Source organism: Cibotium barometz, chromosome 49, assembly GCF_041138505.1.
Source record: "Cibotium barometz isolate CiBa-2024 chromosome 49, ASM4113850v1, whole genome shotgun sequence".
In the NCBI taxonomy this organism is placed as follows: domain Eukaryota; kingdom Viridiplantae; phylum Streptophyta; class Polypodiopsida; order Cyatheales; family Cibotiaceae; genus Cibotium; species Cibotium barometz.
Genome location: NC_141094.1, coordinates 24,698,250 through 24,707,249, shown reverse-complemented (window position 1 = coordinate 24,707,249; position 9,000 = coordinate 24,698,250).

Below are 9,000 nucleotides of genomic sequence, written 5' to 3'. Positions count from 1 at the left end.
ATCTCAAAGAACTTACAGAGGAGGATTCCTCACTCCCCTTGAAGGTGACAATATTGAGCTTCCATGACTGCTAGTGGTGCATCAACCCTTCCCGTCTCCTGTAAAGGTAGCCTAATGAACTAACTTAACAACTTTAGTTTTGGGAGAGCCACCCATTAGAACACCCCAAATTTGGGAGAGTGGCCCAACCTATAGTTATGAAGCCTTAGGCATCCATTTATTCCAGTATGCACATAGCACTTAGGCTAGAGCATCTTTTTATATACATTAGATGATGGCACCCCAACTTGAATTTATGCCTAGAGGGGATTAGGGTGTTTAGAAATGGACTAGGCTAAACATTTCAGCATAATGGAAGATGCAAGAATGTGAATAGGGCAAATGACAAGAATGTGAATTTATGCCTAGAGAGGATTAGGGTGTGTAGAAATGGACTAGGCTCAACATTTTGATAAAATAAAAAATGCAAGAATGTGAATAGGGAAAATGACACAAGTATGACATAATGACAAGATAAGAGATTTGACCAAAAACTCATAGATATCTCCATTAGATAGAGACTTTTATATAGCCTTGAGTATATCACCATTAGTGACTAGTGCTACGGCGGCGGCAGACATTGATAACCCGCCTGGGTGATAGCTTCCATACTCATGTCACTGGCATGGTTGGTGAGATTATGGTTGATATGTCGCCAGTGGATGACAAGCTGTATGACAGCCACTTTGGAGTACTAGTGTAAGATCCCCGTCCCCACCGCACGATTTCAGGGTAGCTAGCAGCGAAAGTAGCACATCTTGCGCAGGGCAGGGTCCCACACTCGGGGCCTCGCCCATAGATATCCGAACAGGTGACTAATTCCTCACTTCTTCCAAAATCGAACTCAAAAAAAAAACTTCCCTTGCCCGAAAAGCACAGGCGATTCCTCCAGGATAAAATTCTACTCTAACGTAGTCAAGGTCATTACTGAGACCAAACTAATCTGACTGAACCTAAAGTCACTTGGTCAGCTCAAGAAAAAAACTTAAACTTGGATCATAGAGATCAACGCTTTTTTCCTCATTGAAAGGCACAACCTTTGATTCTTTTCCATAGAACAATTTTTGAACGGGATTTACTTTATCTAATTTACCATAACAGAATTGAGTCTCAGATTTAGGGATCCATCAGTGCAGCCTAACCCCATCCAGTCCCATGGGTTAGCCAACCGCCCAACCACTGTAGTGATGGGATCTAATTTAGAATTTGGTTAGGTTTTGTCCTGGGTACCAGGGAAAAGAGTTCCCAGGTCCCCTAGCCGGATTTTCAAGAAAATTTAACTCTAGTCACACCACTTACACACCCAATATGAAATTGCCTTTTTCCCAGATTCAACTGTATTTAAATCAGTCATTTAATGAAATCATAGTGTTACTGATCTCTGTCATCTATTGCAACTTTATCAGGTAGGTCTCCACGACCACATTCTCAAGACAGCCAAAATGCTTCCCCAACATTCTTGACATAAAACAGTCATTTACAAACAGTTCACAAATACAGTTTCTATTGCACCACATCAATCCATATTACTTAACCCAAATCCAAATCATATGCGTGTCCATTCTTAACCAGATACATCATTTTCCATCCCATCACATCAGATTCACTCACTTCACATAGCATCCATTCCTATCTTTCTTAAATTACATTACGTCTCATCACATCCATTTCTCCTTACATATCATTCATTCACATCTTATATCATTCATTCACATTCTGATTCACATGACATCTCATCTCATCCATTCGCTCATATCGACGTCATATCTATTCACATACATATTCGCATTCATTATTCCACATACACATCCACATTCGTACATCCACATCCACATCTACATCCATACATCCATTTTCACATCCACATCCATACATCCATACATCCATATCCACATCCACATCCATACATCCACATTCACATCTACATCCATACATCCATTTCCACATCCACATTCATACATCCACATCACATCCATACATCCACATCCACATTCATACATCCACATCCACATCCATACATCCACATCCACATCCACATCCACATCTACATCCACATCCACATTCATACATCCACATCCACATCCACATCCATACATCCACATTCACATCTACATCCATACATCCATTTCCACATCCACATTCATACATCCACATCCATACATCCACATCCACATCCACATCCACATCCATACATCCACATCCACATCCACATCCAGATCCACATTCATACATCCACATCCACATCCACATCCACATCCACATCCATACATCCATTTTCACATTCACATTCAACCATCCACATCCACATCCATACATCCACATCCACATTCATACATCCACATCCACATCCACATTCACATCTACATCCATACATCCATTTCCACATCCACACCATTCTTTGAGTGAGAGAGAGAAATTACAAAAAAATCATTAAAATTAAGCATAAATGAAAATTTATGTATTTCCTTACTACCATTCATCAATTAACTTCAATAGCATTAAAAAGCCATTCCGATTAAGCTTCTCAAGCTTGAGAGGGGTTGAGAAGAGAGAAACATTGAGAAATTATAGAAAAAGATCAAAATTCACCTTTTACCTTACAAATTGCTTGATTCTTTGATCACTGTGGAGGCCGCCAACCAATCAATTGGTTTGGTATGTTGATGGAGCCACCAATGGAGATTGAAGAAGGAGGGAAGCTCCAACTTCTTCAATTTGGAGAGAATTTTAGAGAATAGTAAAAATTATCATTATTTCAGCATAATTCTAGCATAGTATAATTCTCCTATTTTTTTACAAAGGGCTCAGGTTCTATTTATAGGAGAGGGAGGCTCTAACCAAGACCAACTGATTTCTAGAATTTTCTAGATTCAGTTTGGTTGAATTTGGACCAGATTTGGACCTAGTTTGGTTCCTTTTTTATTCGGTTTGATCCAAGAGAGAGAAGAGATAAAAATATCACATTATTTTTGAGTTTAAAACTCATTCAAGCATGTGAAGTAGGCACCTCCTTGAAGGGACTCCCCTTCCTTACACATGTGTCAAATGGAATCATTATACCCAAAATATCTCATTTTTTTAGTAATACTCATAGTTTTTTACTAATAACCCTTGTACATAGTCAACTCTTCATCTTATGTGAGCATTTACTCATTTTTGGGTATTTTTCTTTTACAAATTGGATTTATCTCCTCCCCACACGTGGATTGATCTTATTGGCCCATAGGAACCTTAATTGGACCATAATTCAAATTTTTTTAAAAATCTAGACCCTTAGGCTAAGGTCCTTTATACCTATTTCCAATAAACTCCAATTGCACATTGAAAAGTTCTTTTTGAGTTTCTATTTTAGGGGAATTCATTTTGACACTAGGAGGATTTTTATATCCAAAAATATCTCAATTTTGGACTACCTCTCTCTAGATATTTTCTCTCTCTAGGTCAAAACAAAGTAAAACAGAATCTTTCTTTTATTTCAGAGAGGGGAATAATTATAAGTCAGAAGGGAAGATTCCTACAACTGCACACCTCAAAAAGTTGGAGGGAGGAATCTTACAACTAGAGTTATGGCATAGTTATATCACACTATAGATCGACCACTTTGTATTTTGTAGGAGAGTAATTTCCCTTTATGTATGTACTCTTATCTTTTATTTATATGGTTCTAGAGAAGCATAATCACGTTTCGGGTGCATCTCAGTCTTCGTTCTATCACTGCAAGGTATTTTCAACAGTTCTGAGAAGTTCTAGTTGAGAACTGTCTCTAGTTGAAATCTGGTTATTAAAGTGCAATAGTGCATTTTGGAAGTGCAGACAGTGTTTTCACATGTATTGTTGAAATTGGTGTATGTACATGTACTTTGGTTAGATCTGGTGACCTAGAGGTTGTGCTGAAGTACCACTGCAGTAGACACATAAGATATTGTTGTGCTGCTATAGTTTGCATACAGAAATTGTCTGTTGTAGTTTACTTATTATTTCCAAAAAACATGTCTGGTGACGGAATCAATTCAGTGAGAAGCTGGACAAGAACAACTTCCATGCTTGGAAGTTCAGAAGAATGACCAATTTCCTTATGGGTAAAGGATTTTGGGACTATGTTAAAGGAGACAATGAGGAGCCTCTTAAGTTGTCTGAGAAGAGTGCCACTCCAACATACATAAAGACATTCAACAATTGGAACCACGGTTCAAGGCAACTTATGTATTGGTTTTCAATTAGTGTCATAGACACAATGATAGGAAACATACAGGATGCCAACACTCCAGTGGTTGCATGGCAGAACTTGGTGTGCAGATGTTCCAGCCCAACACAAAGGCAAGGAAATTGCAAATAAAACAAGAGCTGCATATTGTGGAAAAGAAAAGCATGTCTATCAATGAGTGGGCATTGTTGAATCCCGTAGGTCCATCAATGTATCGATGGAATATGATGATTTGGTGAGTGTCTATTTGAATGGGCTTGGCAAAGAGTACAAGACATTCAAGACCTCCATTGCAGTTAGGGAGAATATTCCTAACTTTCGGGACTTGGTGTCTATGTTGATAACAGAGGAAAAGTCACTAGTAGGTGAGGAACCTTCTTCATAAAGCAAGAACACATCGAAACATGCCTTTTACTCTACTTTAGGTAGAGGCAGAGGTAGAGGTCATGGTCGAGGCCAAGGTGGTGGCTAACAAGGAAATCATAATTTTGGACAACAACAGTCTAATGATTTGCCAGCAGCAATTATACATAGGTGAAAGAGGCCAGTATAGAGGTAGGGGGAGCCAAAGAGGCCGAGGTGGTTGGCAAAGAAATCAGAATACAAATAGCATAAAGTTCTATTACTGTGGCAAACCAAGGCACATGGCAAAGGACTACTATAAAAACTAGAATGACATTAAAAGTGGAAAGTTGCAACAAGACAACTATGCATAATCTAGTAAATAGAGAAGTGATGAGTGACAGAAGTGAGCAGTTGTTTGTGATGCAGCACATGCTCATTTCCATAATAGGAGGTGTCAAGATTTCAAGAAGATGTACTTCATGTTCCAAATATTACAAACCCGGTTTCTGTTAGACGGATGGTTGAGCAGGGTCTGCAAGTGAGGTTTAATACTCAAGGATGTTTTGTGGAAGACTTCAAAAATCAATGTCACTGCTTAGTTGCAAAGGGTAACAGAAATGGCAGGATGTTTACCTTGGATGTGAACATGCCCGAAGTAAAGGCAACCATGTTTACGCATGGAATAGGTGTCATTTGCAAATATTGACATATTGGAACAAGCGCATTAGTCATGTGAATTTACAGTGACTGAAGTCTATGCAAGCCCAAAATATTGTTGTAGGTTTACCAAAGTTTAAGGTTGATGGTATACACAAAGTATGTGAAGCAGGCCAAACATGATTTCCCCTACCACTCGTGAGATGCGAGGAAGCATATATGTTGTCTTTTGACGAGATGAGTAGCTGGTATGCACTAGTAGTGAAGGTAACAAAGATGCATATGTAAGAAGTGTTAATGCTACACCACATGTAGAGTAGCAATCATAGGTGCTTAGTGGACTTGGAGAGTCCTCTAGTAGTGGATCCAATATTAGCCCATGGTCAGGCAGGTTGAGAACAGATGTAGATACACATGTATCATGTAGAGGGAAGGAAAAGGTAGATCAACCTTTTGTGCCTGATCTGTCATCAGGTCACTCATATGTGGATGGTGACTCTAGCGGCTCTGAGAGCAGAGCCTTGATGAGGATCTTGGCATTCCGTCTGTAGTTACTCCTGGTGTAAGGATAACGAGGGCTATTTTGAGGACACCTGGCAGTGATCCAGGTGTATGCAAGTCTACAAGGGTTAGGTACCCTGTTGGACAGGTTGAGATATGATAGATATACAACCCATCATTATACTTACATGGTTAAAGCAATACAAGAATTGAAGCCCACTTGTTTTGAGTAGGCACTTGGAAATAAGAAATGGGAAGATGCCATGAATGAGGAGATGGCAGCATTGGATGCAAATGCAACATCGGAGTTAGTGCCTTTGCCTAAGGAGAAAAAGGCAATTGGATGTAAGGAGGATGCAAGTGGGTATACAAAGTCAAGCATAACGTTGATGGTTCAGTGAGCAAGTATAAGGCAAGATTGGTGTCCACCAAAGGTTATGCGCAGACTTATGGCATTGACTATGAAGAGACATTCAACCCGGTTGCAAGAATGGCAACCGTGAGAGATGTCATTGCTATGGCTACAGCAAAGGGTTGGTCTTTACATCAGATGGATGTAAAGAATGCCTTCTTACATGGTGAAGAAGAAGTTTACATGTTGCACAGCCACTAGGTTATAAGAGTGATGCACACCCAAATTTTGTGTGCAAGTTACGCAAAGCCTTGTATGGCTTGAAGCAGGCACCCAAAGCATGGTCAAACAAGAGCGGGGAGTATCTTGTTACCATTGGATTTCAAATATCCAATGCAGATTTTTCGCTTTATGTGAAAAAGATAGATTAGTCATTTATGTGGATGACTTGATTATCACACCAGTGATAGTGATGTTGACATATAAGATGTCAGGAGGCTTTTGAAGCAAAAATTTGAGATGAAGGTTTTGAGTGAGCTGCAATATTTTTTGGGCATAGAGGTGGTGAGATCACCTCATGGCATTTTGTTATTGCAGAGGCAATATGGTTTGGACATGTTTTCCAAGTATGGTATGATAGGTTGTAAGTCTATTTCAATGCCATTGGAGCAGCAGAACACAAAGCTTTCTGCAAATACAAGTGAGCTTTTGGACGACCCCACTACATATAGGTGCATATTGGGTAGCTTGATCTACATGACCATTACTAGGCCAAACTTGAGTTATAATGTTGGACTTGTGAGCGAGTCTATGCAGGCCCCTAGGAAGCCACAATTGGATGCGGCTAGACCGATTCTCAAGTACATAAAGTGCACAGTTGATTATGGACTTTTGTATGAGGTTGGTATAGAGATACAGCTACATGGGTACACAGATGCTAATTACGCTGGTAGTGTTGTAGACATGAGATCTACCAATGGATTTATGTTCTCTTTTGGGAGTGCTGTTGTGAGTTAGAGCTACGAAGCAACCAATAGTTGCCTTGTCGAGTAGTATAGAGGCAAAGTATAGGGGTGCTGCTATGGCAGCTTGTGTTGTAGCTTGGTTTCAAAAGCTACTTGGTGATTATTGTCACAACATGAGTAGCATACAGTTGACCAGTAACCCAATATACCATGCTAGAACGAAGCACATTGAGGTGTACTATCACTTTGTGTGGGAGAAGGTTCTAGCAGAGCAAGTGATGTAGATTTGGTATATGTCAGCATAGAGGATCAAGTGGCTGACATCGTCTCACGAAGGCATTGGGCACAGAGAAGCTCCAGAGATTTAGGAGCTTACTTGGAGTGTAGTGTGTGGAGTTGAGCTTGAGGGGGAGTGTTGAGATATCAAGCTCAACTAGTGCTACCATACTACGGACATTGATGACCCGCCTGGGTGATAGCTTTTGCACTTATGTCACTGGCATAGTTGGTGAGATTATGGTTGATATACCGCCAGTGTATGATAGGCAATGTGACAGCCACTTTGGAGTACTAGAGTTATGGCATAGGTATAGCGCCAGCTCATATAGTCTGGTTCACACTGTAGATCGACCACTTTGTATGTTTTAGGAGATTGCTTTCCCTTTATGTATGTACTCTTATCTTTTAGTTATATGGTTGTAGAGAAGAGAAGAGAAGAAGATAGAAGAAAATTTAGCCATCCATCTCTCTCTTATGTCTTGCACTCTCTTGTGTCTTGCACTCTCTTGTGTGTGTGTGTGTGTGTGTGTGTGTGTTTGCTTGCAAGGGAACTCAAGCTCTCTCTCTCCTCCACATTCTCTTTATAATTTATGACCCAAAAACTTGATTTGTTAATGCCCTAATCTTGCCTAGATTTGAGGACCATGTCTCTTGAACCCTTGAAGTGAGCACCCACTTGGGGCCTCTTTTTAACCTAACTTTAGGCACCTACTTATGGGCACCCTTTGGGCTAGCCATTCCATATTCTTCTTCACATTTATGCCTCTTTTTGGACCTTTGAACCCATATGACTAGTACAATTGCCACTCCTTTGCAAGGTCACACGACACTCCCCTTACTCCAAAAATTCACCCAACATCATTAGCTATCTTCAACACTTGTGGCTACATCTCACATCAGCAAGCCTAGGGAATACTTCATGATTTTCTTACATACTAACGGCATTAGTTCACAAGCTTAAAATGCATTCAAGAACATCCTTTGTTTTACAATATGACCATTTTATTACTAGCTAACTCTAAGTAAACCCACCACTAATAAGTTGATTTCATGCATCTTAGTCAAAACACTTAGTTACAAACATCAAAACAACATGTAGTGAGCTTACACCCTTTAGTATTAATGCAAATAGGATTACACCCTTTAGTATTAACGCAAATAGGATTACACCCTTTAGTATTAATGCAAATAGGATTCCTTATCCTAGAGGGTCTTAAAGTTTTACACACCCTAGAATAAGGAATCCTATTTGCATTAATACTAAAGGAGGATGTTAGCGCACTATATGTTGTTTCGTGTAAGCCACATGATCCCTATACATGTTCACATCATCACTATAGGGGGGGAGGGGGGTTATATGGAAGTGATGTGTGGATGCAGGCTAATAATGGGCTAGGGTACTTTTTCCCTCCTTAGGAGGATTTTTCTCTCAAGCAACTGTACACGCTCTTATGAATGTAAGTGATCTTATCATGTCACTTCACTTGTACCTCATCAATCTACTGCTTCTCTCTGTCTCTACTTGCTTGTTACATCTATGTGTGTTTTTCTCCCTTTGTCTCCACACTAACACCAATGCATGGCTACCGGCTCAGTATGCATGGCTACCGGCTCACTGTGCGATTACCCTTTTTTGCATACCCTAAACAACACAAGTT